This window comes from Corvus hawaiiensis, chromosome 29 (genome assembly GCF_020740725.1).
Source record: "Corvus hawaiiensis isolate bCorHaw1 chromosome 29, bCorHaw1.pri.cur, whole genome shotgun sequence".
Lineage (NCBI taxonomy): Eukaryota > Metazoa > Chordata > Aves > Passeriformes > Corvidae > Corvus > Corvus hawaiiensis.
In genome coordinates this window covers 717,767-739,091 of record NC_063241.1, presented here as the reverse complement: position 1 = coordinate 739,091, position 21,325 = coordinate 717,767, and the positions used below count along the sequence as shown (strand labels likewise).

Genomic DNA, 21,325 nt, shown 5'->3' with positions numbered 1-21,325 from the left:
CAGCGCGCTTTGAGCTCCAAAGGGACAGGGGCAGCTCGGTGCTCCCAGGCCAGGGCCACCAGCACCAAATCGGCTCAGGGAAGGAAAGAATGTACCCAGAATAACCCTTACCTGCACCCAAAACCTGCACCCCTGGCCTGATGAGCATCCCCATCACGCTGAGGCTGGCACGGCCCCGTCCCCAACGGCAGCAAGATTTCAGGCTGGCTGTCCTGGGACAGTGGTTTGAGAACACCCACCTTGGTGAAGCAACACCAGCCCAAAAATTCATGCACAGCCACTGCGGGAGAAGGGACTTTGGAGGGACAGGATCAGACCTTCCTGGCATGGGGGCAGGCAGAGGTGCTGAGCTGAAGTGCCAGTGGAATTTGATCCAGCACAGGTGTCTCTGTCCCTGCCCAGACCCCTGCCCGCAGCACGGGGGAGTCACCAGCCAAAACCGTGTGGCAGCTCCGACACTTGTGGAGGATGAAGAGGGGGCGACAGCCCAGCTGATGGCTATGCAGAGCTGGGGGTACCGTGGGGCTCCACGCGTGCAGGGGGAAGAGCTGCGTGTGTGGCACACGCGCGTGTATCACTGACCGTGCGCTGCTCTTGTGCGTGAGGGGAGAAAAGGAAAAGAAATAAAAAAAATAAAAACCAACGACAAAGCCAAAGGGGTTTGGGAGCTGCAGGAAAGGGATAAGCTGCGGGCAAACCGGCGTCGCAGATGCCGAACAGCCGCAGATGCTGGATGCCCTGTCACCGCATCCCTGCTCAGCATCGCCGGTCCCTCTGGCCAAGGAAGAGCTCGACACCCCGGGGAGGCCGTGGCAGTAGTGACGCGGTTTGGCCCCACCACGATACCCTGCTCCAGCCGCTGTCGGATGGAGCTGAGGCGCTGAGCCTCCCCCGGACAAACAATCCCAGCTGTCGGCTCCGGAGCCGGCGCACGGCCAAGGCATGGGCGCTCCGGGACTCGATTTACCGCCGGCTCTCCCAAAATCTGCTCTTGCCAATCAAACCGCAGCCGCCACCGGCACCCGAAGCCTCGCCGGCGGGTCCCCCCACAGCCCCGATGTCATCACCCTATGTCCTGCCAAGGAGGGCACTCCCCAGCCCCCGAAATCCACTGGGCCCTGCTTCTCCCTGGGTCCCGCCAGGCCGCAGCGGGTCCCATTCGGGGGTGGACGCAGTGTCGCGGTGGGCTCGTGGTCTGCCACCACGGGGGTCCCACGGGGACGTTGCCCACTGCCCCGGAGCGGGGTGGGCACCTCCAGTGCCGCCCCCACCCCATCGGCAGCACCCAGCGGGACCATCCCCGTGTGCCGCACCCGGCACCCGCATCCCCCCCGTGTCCCGCGTCCCCCCGTGTCCCGAGTCCCCCCGTGTCCCGCGCCCCCCTCACCTGTCCCCGCAGCGCCCAGGCCGAGCCGCCACCTCTTCCCCTTCCTCCCGCTCCCTCCTTCACCTCTGCACCATTTTGGTGACGGTTTGTTTTGAAGCCGAGGGGGGAGGAGGGAGGAGGGGGGCGCGGGGGGAGGATGTGCCGCTGCCGCCGCCGCCGCTGCTCCCGCCCCCGCCCATCCCCGCGCCTCGGGGCGGCTCCGTGCGGCGCGGGGGTCGGGGGGGTCCCTCCGCTCCCCCCACCCCAAACACAGCCGGGCGGAGCGGGGCTCCGCGCCCCCCCTGAGGCCGCCCGGGGAAGGGGGGGTGGGGGGGGCGTTCTCGGAAGTAGCGCCAGAATCGCGAAACGTTAAAAGAAATCAAAAATAATTAAAAATAACAATTAGAAGGAGGAAAAAAAAAAAACCGACAGCGAAGAAGCGCGAGAGCGGGAGGGACCCACCTGAGCGGGGCGCGGACCGGCCGCTGCCGGGGCTGCGGCGGAGCCGGCGGGGAGCGACCATGGCCGGGCCCGGCCCAGCGTCAGGGGCGGCGGCGGCGGCGCGGGCGGCCAATGGCCGCGGCGGGGGGGAGCGAGCGGGGCCGGGGGGGACGGGGTGGGACCGGGGCCAAGGGAGGCTGAGCCGGGGGGGAACCGGGGCCTACCGGGGCTGAGCCGGCAGCCGAGCCAGGCCCGGGGGTGCGGTGAACAGGGGAGGGGGAACACTAGCCGGCGGGGGGGGGGGTGGGGGGGAGAGGGGGGTGCGCTGAGCCCGGACCTCCCCTCTCTCACCCTCAGGGCCCGGCCTGGCTCCACTCGTGTTCCCCAGGGTGGGCAGGAGTGTCCAGCCCAGCCCCGCGGCCGGAGCAGCCGCCCCGGGGTGATGGGAGCATGGTGGGTTCTGCCCCAGCTTCCATGGGGGGTCGGGCTCAGGACAGTGGGTCAGTGGGGTCCAAGTGTCCCTAAAGCTGCACAGGTGACATCAGCTGCCGGTGAAGGTCCCAGTTCTGCTGCCAGGATGCTGGCTCCGGCAGTCGGAGGCACCAGCACAGAGCCCTGGTGGGTGCGATGCTGTCCCGTGTGCCCGGACACAGCCCCGGGGCTGCTCCTGCCCCTGCCGGCCTCACTGCAGTGGGCTCCCCGGGCTCCCGGCCCTGCCCCGGCCCTTCCCACAGCGCCAGATCCTCAGCCGAGCACATGGCACCAGCCCTGGGCTCCCTGCGCTCCTCGGCAGCAGGGCCGCAGCACCGGGACCCTGCTCCAAGCCTGGGTACTACATTCGCAGCTCCTCCAGTAGCCGCAACCCAGATAAATCGCTTTGTGCTACCCGCGAGAAATCCAACAGGTCAAACAGTGATGCCCACCTCCGTGCCAGGACAGTTTGGGGCTGTGAATTGGGGCAGGAATCTGGTTTTTAGGGGGTTGAGTAACTGGTTCTGTTCCTGTCTCACCACCATGTCCAGTGCCACTTCTCCACAGCCTCAGAGCAGTGTCAGCAGTGGGCACAAGCATCCTTAGGGCTGGAGGGATGCAGACTACCCATCTACACCCCAGGTCTGCACTGAGTGGCATGGTGGGGGCTGGTGATCTCACTGGATGAGCTCTCCCACCACTGGGAATGCTGGAGCAGAGCCATATGGCAGGGCTGGGGGTCAGCAGGGGGCACAGGCTTTCCTTTCCCAGGAACGTGTGTGGCATGGAGGGCCTGGGCAGGCTCCCACGTGCCGCTCAATGCAGTAAAATAAAAATCAGGCTGGTGTGGGACTGCTCCTAGCAAAAAAATACTGGTGCCAGGGATCAGAGCCTCCACGGTAGATGTTTCATGGTTCCCCCTGACTGGCAGAATGCAACCCCCCTTCCGTACTGGTGACACGGAGCTGGCACGAGTCTGGTGCAACTCCAGCGCCCCGTAAGACAGGAATACCGAGTGATGGCTCTGTCACATACAAAGCCACCGTCCCAGCTCAAGGGAGACTAGGGGCCAGTGACAGGGATGTCCCAGCCCTGTTGGGTCACATTCAGCTGAAACACCAGGAATATGAGCACTCCCAGTGTCACTGGAGCACAAAACCAGCACAGGGGAGCTGCCGGGCATGGGGACAGGTGTTTTCACCCAGATGATGCCTGTAGCCATTAATGCAGCAGCACGTGGTCCCCCTGCACTGGCCTCCACGACACAGGGCACTGTACAAGCCCAAAACACCCAGTGTTCTCCCCAAGGGCCTGGGGTGACAGGGCATGGGGCTGGGGCGTGCTCCCTTCACGGCTGTTCGTCATGGCCAGCTCTGCCCTGAGCCCCATCCCAGGCCGGGAGGGCAGGAAGAGGTTCCCCAATGCCAGTGACTCAGCTGAGGGGGTTGTTTTGCAACACGCTGGGTGTGGGAGGCTCCTGGTGCGTGGAAAGTAGGTGGGAAATTATCCAAATTATCCAAGGTGTGTGGTGAGCTCAGGGCCCGGGGAGGCTGGTGGGCACGGAGCAAGCCAGTGGGTGATGGACCTGCACCTGGAGCTGGGGTAGGGGGTCCCACTCTCAGCGGGTGCTTGAGGCCGGGATGGTGATTTTGGGATGAGCTTCCCCAGGGTCTGGTGCCCATGTACCTTCCTCACATTGATCTGGGACAAAGAAAGCAAAGGCACAAGGGCAAGAGGTAAAGATGGTCTCGACAGAGAGGCTGGATCTGACCAAGCATCACTGGGCACTTCGGCTGCCACAACCCCTCTGACTCAGTGACACAGTTTCCTGCTGGCTCCTTCCCCCATCCTAATATGTATTTCTAGTGGACTTTTCAGTGTGTTTGGCTTTTTGGGGCTGTTTGTTGTCAGTTAGTTATTTTATTATATTTATTGTTAGAAATAAGGCTATTTTTAGCACGCTGTTGGTTTAGATAGAGATGGGATTAGTCATCTCACCAAGAGCTGTTTGCAGTCTCTCCTCAAGGATTCTCTGGGGTTTGTTTTCCAATCAACTGAGATCATGTATCCAAAGAAATAAAAAATAAAAATAGTCAGAATAACACGCAGCAGCCGCGCTCTGGTGCCTCTCTGTGAGTTACGGGATGGAAACGAGGGAAGGATCCAACCCAGGATATTTATGAGACAAAGACAAGAACATTACTATGAACCTCAAAGTATTTTGGAAAGTCAGTTTGAGCTGCTTTTTTTTTTTTTTTTTGTCTCTTGGGAACCGAATGCTGAGTAACTCCCTTCCCACACCAGGCTGCTGCTTTGTACAGCTGGTGCGCAGCCTCTTGACAGTGGAAACTGCATTCCCTTGCCCTATGCCAGGGGGAAGGAGGCAGGACTTCTGGGTCTTCCAAGATATGCAGCCACCTACACCCTCAGGCTATTAAAAAAAAAAACCATAAAAGGCACCCAATAACCTAAAGTGGGAGACACTTGTTCCTTTCCTGCACAGAGCACAGGGAGGGGAGTGGGGTGAGGGCTGGGGGCAAAGCCAAAAGGCTGAGAGCAGAGTCTTGTATTGCAGAGCAGCATCTCCACCCTCCTTGCCACGACTTTTTGTCTCTCTCTGCCAGTGTTCCTCCTTCTGAACCAAGTGGGAGCAGAGTTCCATGCCAGTTTTGGGGAGACCAGTTTGGCTCTTAAAGATTGCGGTTGGATGCAGGGAGGAATCAAAGTTCGTGGCTCATCTCATCGCTCACTGGCGTGGAAGTGCTACTGCCAGCTTGTCCCTGGCAGTGCTGGTGCCCTTGGTATGCAGAGCTGAAAGCAAGAGAGGGGGATGGGGGTCCTGTCATGCCACATCAGCTGGACCCTGGCCCGGGGTGGGGGTGATGCCCTTGGCAGTTGCACAGCCCATCTCTGGGGACGGGGAGAGGAGCGGAGCTGTGCACGCAGAGGCACTCACGGGGTCAATCCCAGCTCTCCAGCCCCGGGCCGAGGGACAGCCCCGGTGATCTCCACGGTCCCTGCCAGCCCTGTTCCTGGGGCACCCGTGACCTGCTGCCTGTGCTGGGGTGACATGCCCAGGGCACGGCACAGCCCGGGCGCTGCGTGCCCGACCCGCGCGAGGACCAGAGTGGCACACGTGTGGTGACAATGCGGGGGGGCCGTGAGGGCACGGAGGAAGCGTCGCCTTCACGTGGCCCCTCGGGCCCCCCCGCCGCCCACCCCGCCTTGGGCGCGGGAGGAGGATTATTTTATTTGCCCTCGCAGCTGGCGGGGGCCCCAAAATATGCCGGGGGGGGGGGGGGGGGGGAACATCGCATGGAGCGAAGCTGCCAGCGATGCTCTCGGGCGACCCTGCAAGGCTGGGTGCGGGGTCCCTCCTGCCCCGGCCGTGCACCCCCGCCGGCCGCCCGCTCCTGCAAGCGCTCCCTTCCTCCCTGCCCCCCTTCCTCTCCAAGTCTAAATTCTCCCACAGCGTCCATTGACGTCCTGCCTGCGTCACCGTCTCCAGCACAACCAGACAGCACGTGGGAGAGGCAGGTTAAAGCGGCAGGGCCCTGGGAGGGCTCCAGCTGCGCACCCCGGCAGCGGGGCCGCGCGGGGAGGGGGCGCGCCGGGAGCGGCCACCCCGCTGAACCCCCCACCCAGACGGGACCCGGGTCCTGGTGCCGCCGGGAGGGGTTTCCTGGCTCACCCCGCGGGGAGTCAGTGCAGGCTGGGGGAAGATGAGGCTTTTTCTCGCCCATCACAAGGCTTGCACGGGAGTGTCAACACATTTTTGCTTCCAGGTCCATGCCGCCACCCTCCCCTCCTCCCCGCCGTGCTCCAAACCCACCCCAACGGGGACCAGGAGCTCTGTTGGCCAGGGAAGGCAGCGTGCAATTAGACGTGCGAGCTCTCAGAACCCGCTCCCAAAGCCAGAGCCAGACTCGCGTGTTTTTTTCCCGGCTGCCCGGCCCCCAGCCAGTCCTTGTGCCTTCACATCTGGGTTTTGCCTCTGCCCGAATTACGGTGCAGCTCAGCTGGGTCCTGGGGGCAGGGAACAGGGTTTGCACGCAGGGGAAGTGCCAGAGCTCTGCCAGGGTGTGGGATGCAGTGAGTTTTGCAAGGGCTCAGGTGTGGGGTGCAGTGAGTTTTACAAGGGCTCAGGTACCTTCCCTGAAGCCCACTCATCATTTCTGCCCCAGGAAATCGTCTGGCAGCTGCAGCGCTGCAGGACATCCCCTTGGCCATGACTCAGGGCATCGGGGTGGGCAGGAGAGCACCCCCATCCCAAAGCACAGCCCTGCTTCCTTGCTGTGTCCGCGCTGCAACCCGAGGGGCTATTTTTGTCCCTTTTCTTCTATTTATTGTGCCAGAGCAGTGTGCGGTTGGAGAAGGCTGTGGTGTTTGCTTTGTGATTGCTTCCTTCCCGCCCATAACCTTTTGCCTTAAAACGGGATTCGCCCTGATCCTGGACCCAAGGCCGGGAAGCCTGGGCAGCGTGCCACGGGCGCTGGCACTGCAAGGCTCTTGGGGGACAGAGATCCCTGGCTCTGACCCTTATTTTGATGCAAAGCTGAGTGCAAAAACACTGCCCTTCAGCTCCCCTGGGCACAAACTGCAGCCCTGAATGTCCTGCCCTCGAGCATCCCCAGCTCCTGCCCAGTGCCTCCAGCAGCGCCGGTACTGCCACACTTGCACCCAGCCTGTGGAATGCTCAGCTTCCAAAGGCAAACAGATGGGTGAGTGGGAGCAATCGTGGTGAGCCCTCAAACAGGAGCCACCACGAGAGAGGGGGGGAAAAATTAAAATAACTCAAGTTGCAGAAAGCAGCCACCCTCAGTGGGGGCCACCCGTTGTGGGCAACAGGCAGAGGCAGCCCTGCACGAGCATCCCCGAGGCCAGCAGCACTCTCACTGGGGATAGACCATCCTCATCCTCCCTGACACACCACTCAGGGCACCGAGCCAACGGGAGAGTTATCCAGTCCTGAGCCGGGCTACCATGGCTGCTAGGCTTGGAGAACACCTGATAAATTGGAGGGGGTGGGGGAGGACCCCACTGCTACTGCAAACCATCGGTGTTGCCTCGGCCTGGCCACTGGTCAGGACTATTTGCCAGCAACCCCAGCATGCTGCTGCCTTCACCCCGCTGCAAGGGCGGGATCTGCTCACCAGGGCTGACACTCTGTGGGGTAACCGCCAGGGTCAAACCCTGGTGGGAAATGCCCAAAAGAGAAGGACCTGGGGCTGTTGGAGAATGAGAAGCTTGATGTGACCTGGCAATACAAACTGGCAGTCAGTGCTGTCCCGTATGTGGGGCTCATCCCACAGCGTGGGCAGCACATAAATGGGGGGTTCTGCTCCTCTGCTCGGCTCCGGTGAGACCCCACCTGCAGAGATGCCTCCAGCTCTCCGGCCCCCAGCACAGGAAGGACATGGATCTGCTGGAGCGAGTCCAGAGGATGAGATACTAGAAAGAATTTCTTCCCTGTGGAGGTTGATGAGGCCCTGGCACAGGGTGCCCAGAGAAGCTGTGGCTGCCCCATCCCTAGAAGTGTTCAAGGTCAGGTTGGACAGGGCTTGGAGCAACCTGGGTTAGTGGAAGGTGTCCCTGCCTGTGGCAGAGAGGTGGAACGAGATGAGCTTTAAGGTCCCTTCCAACCCAAACAAACCTGTAATTCTGTGATTCTGCAGGCAGCAAACCCAGCTGGGGTTTGCTGGTCTGTGCTGGAGGGATCCAGCTGGGACAGCAGCAGCTCCTGGGGCAGAATGGGCACAGCAGAACCCCCCCCATCTCCTGCTGCTGGGGTTTCTCAGCTAGGTAAGCGTCTTTTAGCATGTTTTAGCACCCCGGAGGCTTAAGCCCAGCACAATGCTTATCAGCTAATGGACACTGGGAGCATTTTGGAGCACCTTGCAATTTTAAATTAACTTGCTCTCTCCTTTTTCTTCCCAAGCACAAAACTGCAGCCCCACTCTGGTGCAGGCAGTGGCTGCGGCAGCCAGTGGGTAGAGCTGCAGAAGCTCCCCAAGCAAGCGTATCTCCTCTGTGTGTAGGAGTAGTTGCTGACTGGGAGCAGCCCAATTTCCAAGAACTCCCAAAGTTACAAGCCTTCACATCTTGCTGAATCAGTGCAAGATCCAGAGCAGCTCCATGCTCAGCAGCTCAGAGAAAGCAAGGCTCCGGGTCTCTGCAGACAGAACCTCAGTGCTGAACACAAGTATCTCCATCCCCTCCTCCTCGAGATGCTGTCTGTGATTCCTGCACACACACCTGGCCCTAATGAAAGGGCCCGGCGCCTCCCCATCGCCCAGCCAGTTAAACCTGCACAGACTGAGCCCATCGCACACAAAAAGCCTCTCCTGGGTGAGTTCCTTATCACCCGTGAGTCAAGGCAGCCTCGCCGCCGTGGGTCCGACCCATCCTTGGCATGGATGGGAGGTGCCCGGGGCTCCACACCGCAGATCCGGCTGCCCTGCACCAGGAAGGGAGGCTGGATCCCTCCTGGCCGCGGCCCTGGGGAGCGTGACCCTCCATGAGGCTGCGGCCAGCCTGCCCTCGCTGCTGCTCACTTGATCCCGTCTCCTCCCCGCCTAATCCGCGCTCCCCTCCCGGTATCCTCTGCTCCACTTTAATGCCAAAGTTGGCCGGCAGCCACTCGGCTCCGAGGACGAGGACGCCTTTTTTCCTGGTTATGCAACGCACGGCTGAGCTGTTTGCCTTTCTCTGTGAGGAGTTTTGGGAGGCTGGGCTGGCTACCCTCTCTGGGCAATGGGCAGGTCCTGGGGTGTCCCAAATGGGGATCGAGAAGCTGCACGCTGGTTCCCCCCCTCGCTCTGCCCCAGAGGCTGCTGTCTGTTCCTAATCCATTCCCCTTCTACTCTTCCCGGGCATTCCCCAGGGTTCAGCCCTGCTCCCTTTCCACATGGCTTCTCCATGCTGCAAGAAGAGCTTTCTTCATGCTCACAGCGTGCCTGGCACAGCATCCCAGCAAACCCTGCCACAGCATCCCAGCAAACCCTGCCACAGCATCCCATCTAACCCTGCCACAGCATCCCATCTAACCCTGCCACAGCATCCCAGCAAACCCTGCCACAGCATCCCAGCAAACCCTGCCACAGCATCCCAGTGAGCCCTCCCACAGCATCCCAGTGAACCCTGCCGCAGCATCCCAGTGAACCCTCCCACAGCACCCCAGTGAACCCTGCCACAGCATCCCAGTGAGCCCTCCCACAGCATCCCAGTGAACCCTGCCGCAGCATCCCAGTGAACCCTGCAGCACCATCCCATCTAACCCTGCCACACCACCCCAGCAAACCCTGCCACAGCACCCCAGTGAGCCCTCCCACAGCATCCCAGTGAACCCTGCCGCAGCATCCCAGTGAACCCTCCCACAGCACCCCAGTGAACCCTGCCACAGCAGTTAACCTGCCATGGCATCCTGACTAACCCTGCCATCCCAGTTATCCCTGCCAGCTCCCAGCTGGGATCATCACCAACCCTCAGTGTGGCAGTTCCATTTCACGCTGCAGTGCCATGGTACTGCTGACACTGAGTCTCATCTTGGTTCTTCACATGAGTCAGAGCACTGCGAGCCCCCTCCAAGCACCACGGGGCACAGCCCCAAATCCCAGCATCCCCCAGGGCCAAGTTCCCCCAGCCCAGGACCTCACCTCGCTGCCTCTCCCTCGAGCCAAGGCTCCAGCAGCCCCTTTCAAGTGATGGGTTTATCTGCTCCACCACAGTCCCTCTTCAGTGCTGGGAGCTTTGGAGATAAGCAAGAGCTCAGGAGAGCTCAGATTTAAGGCTCCAGCTGCCGCTCCTGGGGATGCTGTTCCCGGGCTGCCACACACAGCAGCATCTGTGCCATGTGCTGGGTGGTCAACTGTGCCACCAGCTTACTTTGGGGTAGACCTGGGATGCCCGCTGCCAGTGCCCAAGGTGGACAAGATGCTTTCAGCCACAGGTGTGGGTCCCAGGCCTTCTCTGCTGCAGCCTGGGACCCGCAGCCGAGGCTGCCGTGCCCTTCTGAAGCCCACCCTGGCATAAAAAGCTGCCAAAGAGCCTCTTCCAGGGAATGAAACATCCCCAAACCTGGCTGCTTTGGAAGGCATCTGTCACCAGACCTGGGCCTCCCGACATCCAGCAGCCTCCCTGCACTCATCAGGAGCACACTGAGGTTGGGGGAGGAGGAAGTTTGGGACACTGAGGACACTTTCTTCCCTGCTCTCCCCTTAAATTATTCTGCCACATATAGTAGATATTGGTGCTATTTTTAGGCCTTGCTTGTTTAATTATTGAGAAAGATTTTGAAGGATCTCTTGAAGGCAAGGAGACAAGCACCCAGGGTGCTCGCTGGATTTCCCTTCCTGAAGCACCGGGCAGACAGCAGGGCCCTGGCAGTTGCCACCTCCCCTTTGCCACAGGAATCCTCCGACTCCAGCTCCAGCCTGCTCAGTGTTTGCCTGCAGGGCTGGATGTGGGGATGGAGGGAGCAAGGCCAGGCTTTGGAGCTGCTGGGTGATCGTGAGGAGTGTGGCTCAGGGGCCGAACCAAGGGACAAACCCTGAACCCAAACCAACACTTTTCTGGCGCAAGGGACTGCATCGGAGCTGGGAAATCCTGGGTCCCAGCTGACAAAAACCAGTGCAATCCCAGCACCGGCTTCCACTAGGAACGAATGTGGCCCAGAACTCACCATTTTTATTTTTAACTGAACGGACACTTTTCTTGCTGAAAAATGACCTTATTCTCAGCTCGCCAAGCAGAATTGCAATGGCAGGATTTTTTTTAAAACCAGTTCCTTTTGTGTTTCCACTTACAAAAAGCCAGAGAATGGCCTTTATTTGAGATTAAAGGGGTTTGGTCAATTTGAAATCCGCTGAGACTTCAGCAAAATGGTATATAATGAAGTAAGAGCCAAATCCTCAACTGGTGTCCTTTGCCCTGGCTTCAGCAGCTTCGGCTTTCCAATACCTCTTTGTACCTGTCAGCAACCTGGCCCAGGACTTCAAGGGAAACATTGATTTACCTCAGCTGCCAGGCTCAGCCAGCTGGGATTACCTTCCTCCAGCTGAGGCTATCCAGGGTATCTGTGATCGGTCCAGGTTTCCTAAGGAATATATGTGTGTATAGCCATGCGTTTGATCTGTTCATCCTCCCCCTCTCGATCGTATTAGGTACAAAGGTAAAGATATTCATTTTAATAGTGCAGGTACTGAGGTGCTACGTGCTGCATGAAAATAATTATCCTCCATGACAAACCCTGTGCTGACCCTGGGGAAGGACAATGGGATAACCCTGACTCCATCCCAGATGTCAGCCACCCCACAGCAGGAATGGCCCAACAGAAGCGTCATTGGTTCAGACCCCCCTCTGCCACAGCCCCCACCTGCATCAGGCCCCTGGTTGTTCCTGGGGAGGTCACCGAGTGATGCTGCACTGCCAGGATGCTCCAAGCACTGGCCTGAAGGAATTACTGTGCTCGAAGATGGTGGGATGAAGCCGGGTCTGGGGTGAGGACCTCGTGGCAGAGCCAGGCTGCTCGGGCGGCACAGGCAAGGGGGGCAAGTTGTCAGCCCCTGCTCCTTAACACCCTGACAAGCTTATAACTATTTCATTTGTTACACTGCGAACCTTTTTAAATTAATGAACATAAGGTTGTCACGGTTGCTGTGGCGACGACACGTTGCTGGGGCAACGGCAGCGATGCAGAGCCTGTGGAGTGTAATCAGGGGTCAGGCTGACGATGGAGCCGGGATGTGTGGGGGCTGCGGGAAGGGGCAGCCAGCCCCAGTGCTCCCACCAGCCCACGGCCTCACACTGCTCCCCAAGCCCCAAACCAGCACTGACAGGTGGGAGAACCAGCACTGCAGTGCTTCCCTGTCACAGCCACCCTGACCCAGGAGCAGCACTGCCTCCACACCTCGGTGTGTGCACGGCCCAAGGATGTGCTGTGCTCTGTGCAAGCCTGACCCACTAATGGGACAGCTCACAGAACCCATCCCACAGGCTCAGCACCTCCCCCCTCCGACTTTCCATCCCCTCTGGGTCTGCCTGGGTCTCTGGTCTCTCACCCCACCACAGCGTCCACCCAAACCAAGGGTGGCCGAGGCAGAACAGACCTGGCTGGGGGAGCAAAAACGGCACCTCCTGCACCACCTCTCCCAAAGGGACGTGAGGACACCAAGGTGGTTTTCAGGTGGTTTGGGATCAGCTGCCTTGTTCTTTCCACCAGGCAGGGGCTGGGGCCAGGGATGAAGGCAACTTGTCCCACTGCTGCAGTCCTACCCCGGCATCTCTCCACCCTGGCAGTTCTGGGGCTGTCCAGATGTTTTGCAGCCACAAAACTCTTTAAGAGCATTTATTTCCCCCCACACCAGCAACAAGTTAGAAAAGGGAGAGAAGGGAAGGGGGAACCAAACAGCTCTGCAGGGAAACTCCCCAAAATTCAAGCAGGAAAAGGACTTTGCAAGGTCTCTGGGCACAGGGGCCTTGAGCTCCTCTTCCTCAGTCCAAGTAAAAGGATGAATAGGACAAGGGGGAGCTTTTTTAAACTAAAAGAGGTTGATTTAGGTTTGATATAAGGAAGAAGTGCTTTACAATGAGGGTGGGGAGGCCCTGGCACAGGGTGCCCAGGGCAGCTGTGGCTGCCCCATCCCTGGAAGTGTTCAAGGCCAGGTTGGACAGGATAACCTGGGATAGTGGAAGGTCTAGAGGCAGGGGGGGGGAATGAGATGAACTTTAAGGGCCTTCCAAGCCAAACTATTCCATGATTCTATGATTTTATGGCCTCCAGCCCCTCTCACTCCCGCAGGAGCAGCTCAGCAGCCCCATACCCCGGTTCTGCAGAGTTGCCCTGTGCACGTGGCATCCACATCCAGGGAGCTCATGCAGTGGGGACCCAGCAGGGACAGTGGTGGGTCAGGGGCCAGCCTGGGAAGGCACAGCCCTGCCAGGTGTGGAAGGAGGCTCTGTACCCCCTTGGAATGAGGCAGAGCAATGGGGTGAAGCCTGAAGGGCTGGAACAAAGGGAGTGGGGTGCAGGATGGGGATTGTCACCTCCCCAGCACAGGGCGCGGTGGCTGCCCTCTGCTCAGGACGACGTGGCTGACATGTTCCCAACATCAAAACCTGAGGGTGTGAGCGGGAGAAAAATGGGGTGGGGAAGGCAGGTTCTGGGGCTGGGGATTTCTCTGCCTCCTGGAAAGGGAGGTCTGGGCTCATCCCAGAGCCATCTGCACAGAGGAGAGTAGCTCTGTTCCTCACTGACATGCCCAAGGTCCCCACAGCATCCTCTGGCTCCAGATGGGCTTTTCACTGGCCCTTTCAAGGTACATCTGGCCCAGACACCTTCTGATGGGAAAATGTGGGCCTGGTATGGACCACAAACACCAACCCCCTTTCCCGCCCTGCCAGATGCACAAGGTAACGCAAAATACGTATCTGTAATACATATACTACTACTAATTTAATACCAAATTCCTACTATAGTGAGGTTTAATATGCTATATAGTATATTCTAATATATGACATATATTTTTGTATACACGAGATTTATATGTCTGTGTGTGTGTGTATATATATATACACATGTACATTTATATATACACACACACCAAAAACCTCCCCAAAACCAGCTCAAACCCATCTTCTTATCCAGATTTTGAAGGCAGCTTGGTGCTGGGCCGCTGGCAGGAGGAGTAACCTATGGGATGAGCACTGACACTTCACCCTGTGGGTCTCGTGCTGCCAAGGATGCTGCATCCCCCAGCCTGATTCTTTGTGCTGAGCTTTCGTCAGCACACGTGAACGGTGCTGTACCGCAGCTCTTCCAGCTCTGCTGCCTGTCAGGGAAATGTCTAAATATTTCTATTTTCCCCAAATACATTTTTCATCAGAATTGGAAAGGGGAAAAAAATTTTAAAAGCCATGAAAACACTGAAATCCACATTAGGGCTCGAACAAAAGCAGCGTCTGAGCATTGGGAGGAGGACACACCCATGGGCCCCAGGGACAGATCCCCATGCCTCTGGGTCTTTGCTGGGCTCTGGTGTTCTGCAAATCCCCGTTTCCATCCTGTGATGGGAGGTGAAGCATGTGGAGTCCCCGGGGGACAATTTGCCGTGCTATCTCCCGAGGATATCCACACCAGCCAAGGAACCGGGACTAAAGTGGAGCCTGGCTCTGCTTGTGTCCCAGATAACGCTGTCACCCCACAGAAACCAGGCTTGTCCCAGCGAGCTCAGCAGAGGCCAAGGGGTGAAGGAGATATGTCAGAGCCACCCTCCCGCTGGGAAAAGCAGGACTGTGACGCCCAGGAGGGACGAGTGTCCATGAGACCTTCCCCGGATGGCCCTGGCACTGTTCTCTGTCACTCAGCAGCAGCCACTGGGAGCTGTGGCAAAACCCCATGAGTGCAAACTGGGAGGAAAAGCAGTAAATTAAAAATGAAAATAAATAATTTTTTAAAAAATTGAAAACCCTCCATGACCTCCACAGGGGCTTGGTTTAACCTGGGGTTTGTTTCCCAGGAGCTGAGCATCGCCCTCAGTCACTGCTCTCGAGGTGCCTCACTCCCACTCCAGCCACCCCCCACCAACGCAGCCCCATTTCCCGGGGTCTGCCGGGCCCCTGCCCGAGCTTGGCAAGACACTGCTTCCCTTTCCAAGAGGGTCATTTCCAGAGGCCAAACTATGACCTGGCAGCCAAACCACAGCTTCCCCTTCCCACAGCACCAGAGTCAGCATCATGTGCCTCAGTGGTGCTGCTCCCTCCCTCCGCTGCCTTTTGTATGTGCAAGGATGGAGGAAAAGAAAAAGGCAAAGAAGGAAAAAGGAGCCTGACCTCACCGAACCCTGCGACTTCAAGCCAGGGCCAGCCTCAGAGAGGAAAGGACCAGCAAAATCTGCTCCAGCAGCCGTCAAGGCTAATTAAAGAGCAAACGCAGCCGTTCCCAAAGGATTCAGCACTCTCCAGCTGCAGCTGCTGCTGACCTGCGGCGCAACCTTGGGCTGCAGCTGACCATTGTCACCTCTCTCACGGTAGCTCAGCACCCCAAAACCTGGGGTAAAGCTCCCTGCTGTGGTCACCCCAGTTTGCCCCCCCCGCCATTGGCTCAGTCAGGGACCCCTGGGCGCCACAGGGCACATCCCAGGGCACATCCCAGGGCTGCCCGCCCCATGCTCATCCCCGATCACGCTCCCACCCTGCAGGTTCCTCTGTCCTGAAGTCAAAGTCACTCGTGCAGAAAGACTCTGCTGGTTCTCGACTTTGCTGGGCACAAGGGACTAATCCCGTTTTACAGATTAAGGAAGCATCCTGCCACGTGATGGGTTGGAAATAGTGCCCAGCTCCCTTCCCTACTCCAACCCACGGCTGTTCCAGCTGCCAGCACCCCTGTTTTACTCTGTTTGTTAGCTCCAATCCCGGGATTTTGGTCCTCCTGTTCCTCAGGTGCAGGGCTCAGTTTCTGCTACTCAGCCCCACAGAGAACCTGCCACCTCACTCCTCACTCCCTCTTTCCCAGCACCAGGCATCTGCTGCCCACTCACCTCTGCTCCTTAATCCTCCTCATCCTCATTTCTGCCTCTGCCTCAGAAAGCCCTTATCAAGCTCCCTTGTCTAACTCAGGGGCAGAGATAACTCACCATCTCCCGCCCCAATCTCTTCCATAGTCTATTTTCTTCCTGCCCAGAGTTGATTTCCCTCACCTAATTGCTCAGAAAGCTCTTTTCCCTTCCTCTAATCAGTCTGGAGCAGACTTTCTCTAGATAATTGTGCCAAGACCTGATCACCCTTCTCATCTCCATCTCTCCAACACTCCCATTTCTTCACTAAACTCATCTTCTGGAGCTGCATTCCTTGGTCTAATTATTTCAAGGCTCCATTGAGTTACTTAATTGCTTATTCATCTGGCACCCATATCTGGAAACTCCCAGAGCATCTGGGACAGGGCGCAGGGCTGAGTTATCCTGGTATAACTGCCGTCCCAGTGGATAAAATTGCTCCAGGTGTGTGACAGTGTAAGCCCAGAGCAAAACCTGCTCAAAAAAAAGAAATTTTCTGAAATTCACTTGCTCAGGTTGCCCAAAGAAGCCATGGCTGCCCCTGGATCCCTGGGAGTGTTCAAGGCCAGGCTGGATGGGGGTTGGAGCAGCCTGGGACAGTGGGAGGTGTCCCTGCCCATGGCAGGGGCATTGGAAGTAGATGAACTCTAAGGTCCCTTCCAAGCCAAATCATTCCATGATTCCAAGATTCTGTGAAATGCAGAATTTTCTGCTTCTCATGGTGGGAGGAGCAGCTGCCTGGTGATGCTCCACTGCAGCCCACGAGGAGCTGTGTGAGGCTCACACCGGCCACAGCCAACAATAAACTCATCTTCAGGCCAGGTGTGAATTCACTTGTGCTAAGGCCAAACTGAAATAGCCCACCAATCTCATCCCAGTGCCCCAGGTGCCCATGGCCCTTGGAGGCTCCAGCTGGGACCATTTTCCCTCTTTCCACCCCTTCCCTGCAGCTCCACCAGCCCCACACTCGAAGCTATAGGGGTTGTTTTGACTGGCCCCACTTCCCTATTCCCATTATCGCCCAGCCGCCTCCTTTTTCCCAGGCTAATTGATCCACTGTTTTGTTTTCTTATCAAACTGCTCTCAGCCTCTGATGCTCCTTTAATCAATGCTCGGCCCTATCAGTTCCACAGACTGCTGGGAGACCTCCTCTTGCAGCCACCTCTGTGTCTAATCGCTTGGGGACTTTACCTAATTGGTGTAAAACCTGATTTCTTTCTCTAATCGCTCCGAGGCCCTGATTCACTTATCTAATCGCTGCAAAGCCCAGGCCTTGCACACCTCTCTCCAGAGCACCAGCATATCCTTCTCCTTCATAGGTTTTTCCCTCCCCCGCAGGTGGCCCAGCTCTCTTGACTCCCTAATCCCTCAGCTGCTTGATCTCTTTAACTAATCCAGCCAAGATTCGCCACCCTGGCTGGCTGCTCCCCTAACCCAGTGCCGGAAGGAGTGACCTCCCCTTCTCCCCATCTTCCACCCACCCCACAAAGTGCAGACCCGCCATGGAGGGACTTTGCCTGCTCCTCCGCTCCAGGAGTCCCTTGGGAAGGGCGATGCCTGTCCCTCAGGGTGTGGTGGCCACCCTGGTGACAAAGGCGCAGGCCCCCAAGGGTCACTCCCCCCAGCAGAGGAATCTCCCCTCTTGTTGGGGTGATCAACACCCTCTCTGCCGGGACGGGGTGCACCGGCTCAACCAGTTCCCCCTCTGCTGCACCCACTGGGCTGGGCACAGGGAGGGGACAGCGATGGGACAAGGGGAATGGCAGCCCTGAGTTTGGCTCCTGGCGGTGAGGGGATTGGGACGCTGCTCCCGTGGCTCCAGTGGCACCGGCCCGTGTCACCGAAGGGCCACGGCGCTGCGGATGGAGCAGTTCACCCGAGCCCTCTCTTTCCTCCCCGTGAGTCATGTCCGCTGATTCAAGCGAAAGAAGTTGATAGGGGAAAACATTCACAAGCGCCAGCCTGGAAGGATCCCAAGGCTGAGGACAGGGTGGCAGGAGCAGAGGGGAGATTTATCTGTTTTTCCCTGAAGTTTCATGGAAAGTGAGTCCCAGCCCCGGGTGGCTCACAGATGCCGCTCACCAAGCCCTGGAGTAGTCGCGAGTGCCCAGACCCTGCTCCCTGCTCCAGCAGGCCCTGATGCTCTCCCTGCAGAGGAGGGGATCCAGACCCTCCCTGACCTCACGTCCGTTGCTCTGGTCCTCTTTGGCCAGTGGTTTCAGCCCCAGAGCTCATTCTTTCCTCTGGAGCATCCGGCCTGAGCAAAAGCTTCCCTTTCCCGTGGCTGGCGGGGCCACGGCCTCAGCCCACGCTGGCTCAGCAGCACAAGGTCGCTCCTGCCTTGGCAGCAGCTGCACAGGGTGACTCACGCTGGCTCCAGCTTCTGCTCAGCCCCGTGTGGAGAGGTTTTTGGGGCGGAAAGCACTGCCCTCCCCTCACCCCCTCATCCTGGGATGTGGATTCAAGTCCCAGCTCCAACCTCTCATTTCTTCAGTTTTCCTTTGCTCTCAAAACCTGGGCTCAGGCTGAAGCTGCACCCAGAGATGCTGCAACCAGGGCTGAAAGCAAAGAAGTGGGAACTGGGTCTCACCTGATAGCTACAGCAAGGATGACAGAGAGCTGGGGCCTGATTCTTGCTCCCTTCTTTTCAAAGGGGGAACAGGGTAGTGAACCTCTGCACTTAGGGATTTTCCAGCCCCCCATCAGTATTAAAGTTGTGTTTCCCCCTGCATCAGATAGCTCCAGGTGCCACCACAGCCCCTCGTGCTCTGAGGGTGGGAGGATGCAGTGGGAGGCAGGCAGACACCCAGCCCCTTCCTGGGTCCCTGCCCTCCGTGCAGGACCAGGAGCATGTTCCCAGAACCCAGCAGTGGGAATTTGGTGTGTTTATTTGCAATCCAACAATGACCCCGGGACTTCGAGGAGAATGAGTCAGCTTCCAGTTCAGGGCAGGATTCCTCATCAGGCCTCTCAGTTAAAAAATCACCATTTGGAGATGTGGCAATTAAACAATATCATTAAACTGGCACTTCTGACCAGTGACAGGCTGAAACCTTTCCACGCTTTTGTGCCAAGCGGGATGGGAGCCCTCAAACCATTATCTTTCAGGAATCTCCACCCAAACCCCGGGATCCGCAGGCTCCGGGTGGGTGACGGTGCCCACAGCCCTGAGGAGCTCAGTCCTCCCGCTGCAGCCCCCGAAGAGTTAACCCACATCTCTGGAGCTTCACAGAATGTTCCTGGCTCCCAGAGGCACAGCCTTCACCCACCCCCTGACTGCTCTGCCCTGGGGATGCCGCGGGGCACACAGGCTCCTGCTCTGACGGATGTCAGTTCGCACAGCTCCCGGGGCTGCGGGAGTGAGAGAGGGGCTCTGGGAGCATCACTATCCTCCCTAAGCTGCTCTTGGCCCTGTCCCCTCCTCTGCCAGGCTCCTCTGCCCTGGTCCCCCCACTCCCACGCTGCCCCTTGGGACCCTGGCTCCATCCCGCGCAGGCAGCAGCCCCCTCTACGCAGACCCACAGGGGACAGAAAGTGGCGTGACCCTCCCCACATGAGGCCACGGCTCCAGTACCAGAGGAAAGGCTCCTGTCCTGGACGGATGGAGATGCCCCCACAGCCCCATCAGCACTGCCTGACACTCTCACTGCCCCTCTGGTGAGCGCTGCATGGCAGCAACTGCCCCTCCATGACACCACTGTTTCACTGTCTTTCCTCTAGACAAGAAGAGAGAGGATGAGCCCAGATACTCCCAGGCTCCTGGGAAACAGCAGGGCTGGCTGCTGTCCCCATGGATCCTTCAGCCCGTCTTCCTTCACTCACCTCCAAGCCAGGTCCCTCTCAGAGGGCCCAAGGGGTGCGAAGCAAGCGCCCACCCCAGGCTCACCCAGGAGGGCAGCAGCTGAGCTGGGCACAAACGTGACCGCATCAATCCCCTGCCTGAAGCCTCCCATCCCCACCGGGCCGCGGTTTGTCCCTGCGGAGCAGAGCCCCGGCTCCTCGCCACACCGCGCTGGTACCCGCCATGCTACAGCCTGGCATGTCTTCCCAGGGTTGCCAAAGCAACCACAGAAACACAACAAACAGCAACAACACACAGCAGACAGTCGGCAAACATTCCCCTCTTATTTTCTCCCCAGTTCGGTTTGTGCTTTTTCCCCTCTCCCACAAGGAAGCTGCTGCCATCGGAAGGGAACAACAATATTGCTCGAAGCCTGCGCCATCCCAGCAGGAGCCGCGGTGCAGAGCCCCCGGCAGTGCCAGGAAGGCGGCTGCTCCTGGGGAGGAGCCTGGCACAGCTGAGCTGAACCCTGGCTCTGCACGGGCAGGTTGAGCTGCTCACCTGCCTCCTCGGTGCTGCCAGCAAGGGCGTTGTGCTGAGTGACCAGCGCTGTGCTGAAGCCAGGTTGGCCAAGCAGGTGAATCCCTCCTGGGCAGTGCGGCGCTTCCACGGACTGTTGGGGTGTGGCTGGAGGTACAGCCCAGCCTCTAGCCAAGGTGTCTTTTGGGGGTGTCCAGGACTCAGGACCTGTTTGCACAGGGCAGGAAGCACCTGAGCATCCTCAGGACTGGAGCAGGAGCAGGCAGAGGATGTGGGCACCTCCAGGTCTGCCTGGGGAGAGGAGCTGGGTGCAGGGACACCCTGGGGCTTGCCGAGGCAGCACCACAGCCCGAGCCCCGCAGCCGTGGCACCGAAGGGGATTAGCGGGCACAGCTTGGGGCGCAGGCTTTCAAAATGGGATTAGCAAGACTGCGGCACGTGACAGTGGGGACAGTGGCTCTGCAGGAGCACTGCCTTCGAGCTGGCCTGCCCAGCCCCCAGCACCCAACACCCAGAACCCAGCACCCAGCAATAGCACCAGCACCCAACGCCCAGAACCGGCACCAGCTCCCAACAGCTTCTCCACCAGGCCAAGCAGCTCTGAGCTGGTGGGATCAGAACTTGCAGCAGCCCCTTTCTGAGCCCAGTTTAACCATTTTTCCTCCCTTTTGGGTGTGTGGATTCCCATGAGCAGACTGGAGTAGAATGAGGAGAGCGAGCTCCCAGCTGTGAACCTCCCAATGTTCCTTCATTCCATCTCACCTCTCCCTCAAAAAGCCTGGGAGACCACAGCAGCCCCTTTCCCATTCCAGACCAGGGCAGCAGCCGCAGTGTGGGGCACCTTTCTCCACAGATTACAAGTCCTACACGTGCCAGGTGCTGCAGGCTTACACCAAACCAGCCCGGTGAGATGTGAAGTGCTGAACGCATATCCTGTACACTGGTGCCATTTTTCTCTCCCTCTCACACATCTATACACATGCACATACTTATACACATAGTTTTCTTAACCCTCCCTCATTCCTTTTTTTTTTTTGCTTTATTTTTTTCCGAAGTCCACCCATCTGGCAGCTCCTTTATGCTCCTGGAGGCAATTATGGCAGTCAGTGAGGAGCAGGAGCGAGGCTGGTGTTGCTGAGGGGCCATGTGGCACCTGGGGATGTGGCACCTTCAGCA

The 21,325-nt window shown here is 58.6% G+C and overlaps 1 protein-coding gene across 7 annotated transcripts in view; it reads right to left on the bottom strand.

Annotated features, from left to right (window-relative positions):
- Positions 1-20,502, bottom strand: part of MEF2D (myocyte enhancer factor 2D) — a 94,118-nt gene extending 73,616 nt beyond the window's left edge. For 2 of the 7 annotated variants that reach the window (XM_048289089.1, XM_048289093.1), the window contains exon 1: positions 20,171-20,502. The gene's annotated coding sequence lies outside the window, so the exon portion shown is untranslated. Of the gene's footprint in view, positions 1-1,387; positions 1,506-1,828; positions 1,913-20,170 lie in introns of those variants that run through there. The other 5 variants (XM_048289087.1, XM_048289096.1, XM_048289088.1 and 2 more) reach the window with 3 other exon arrangements.
- Positions 20,503-21,325: the final 823 nt, after the last annotated feature.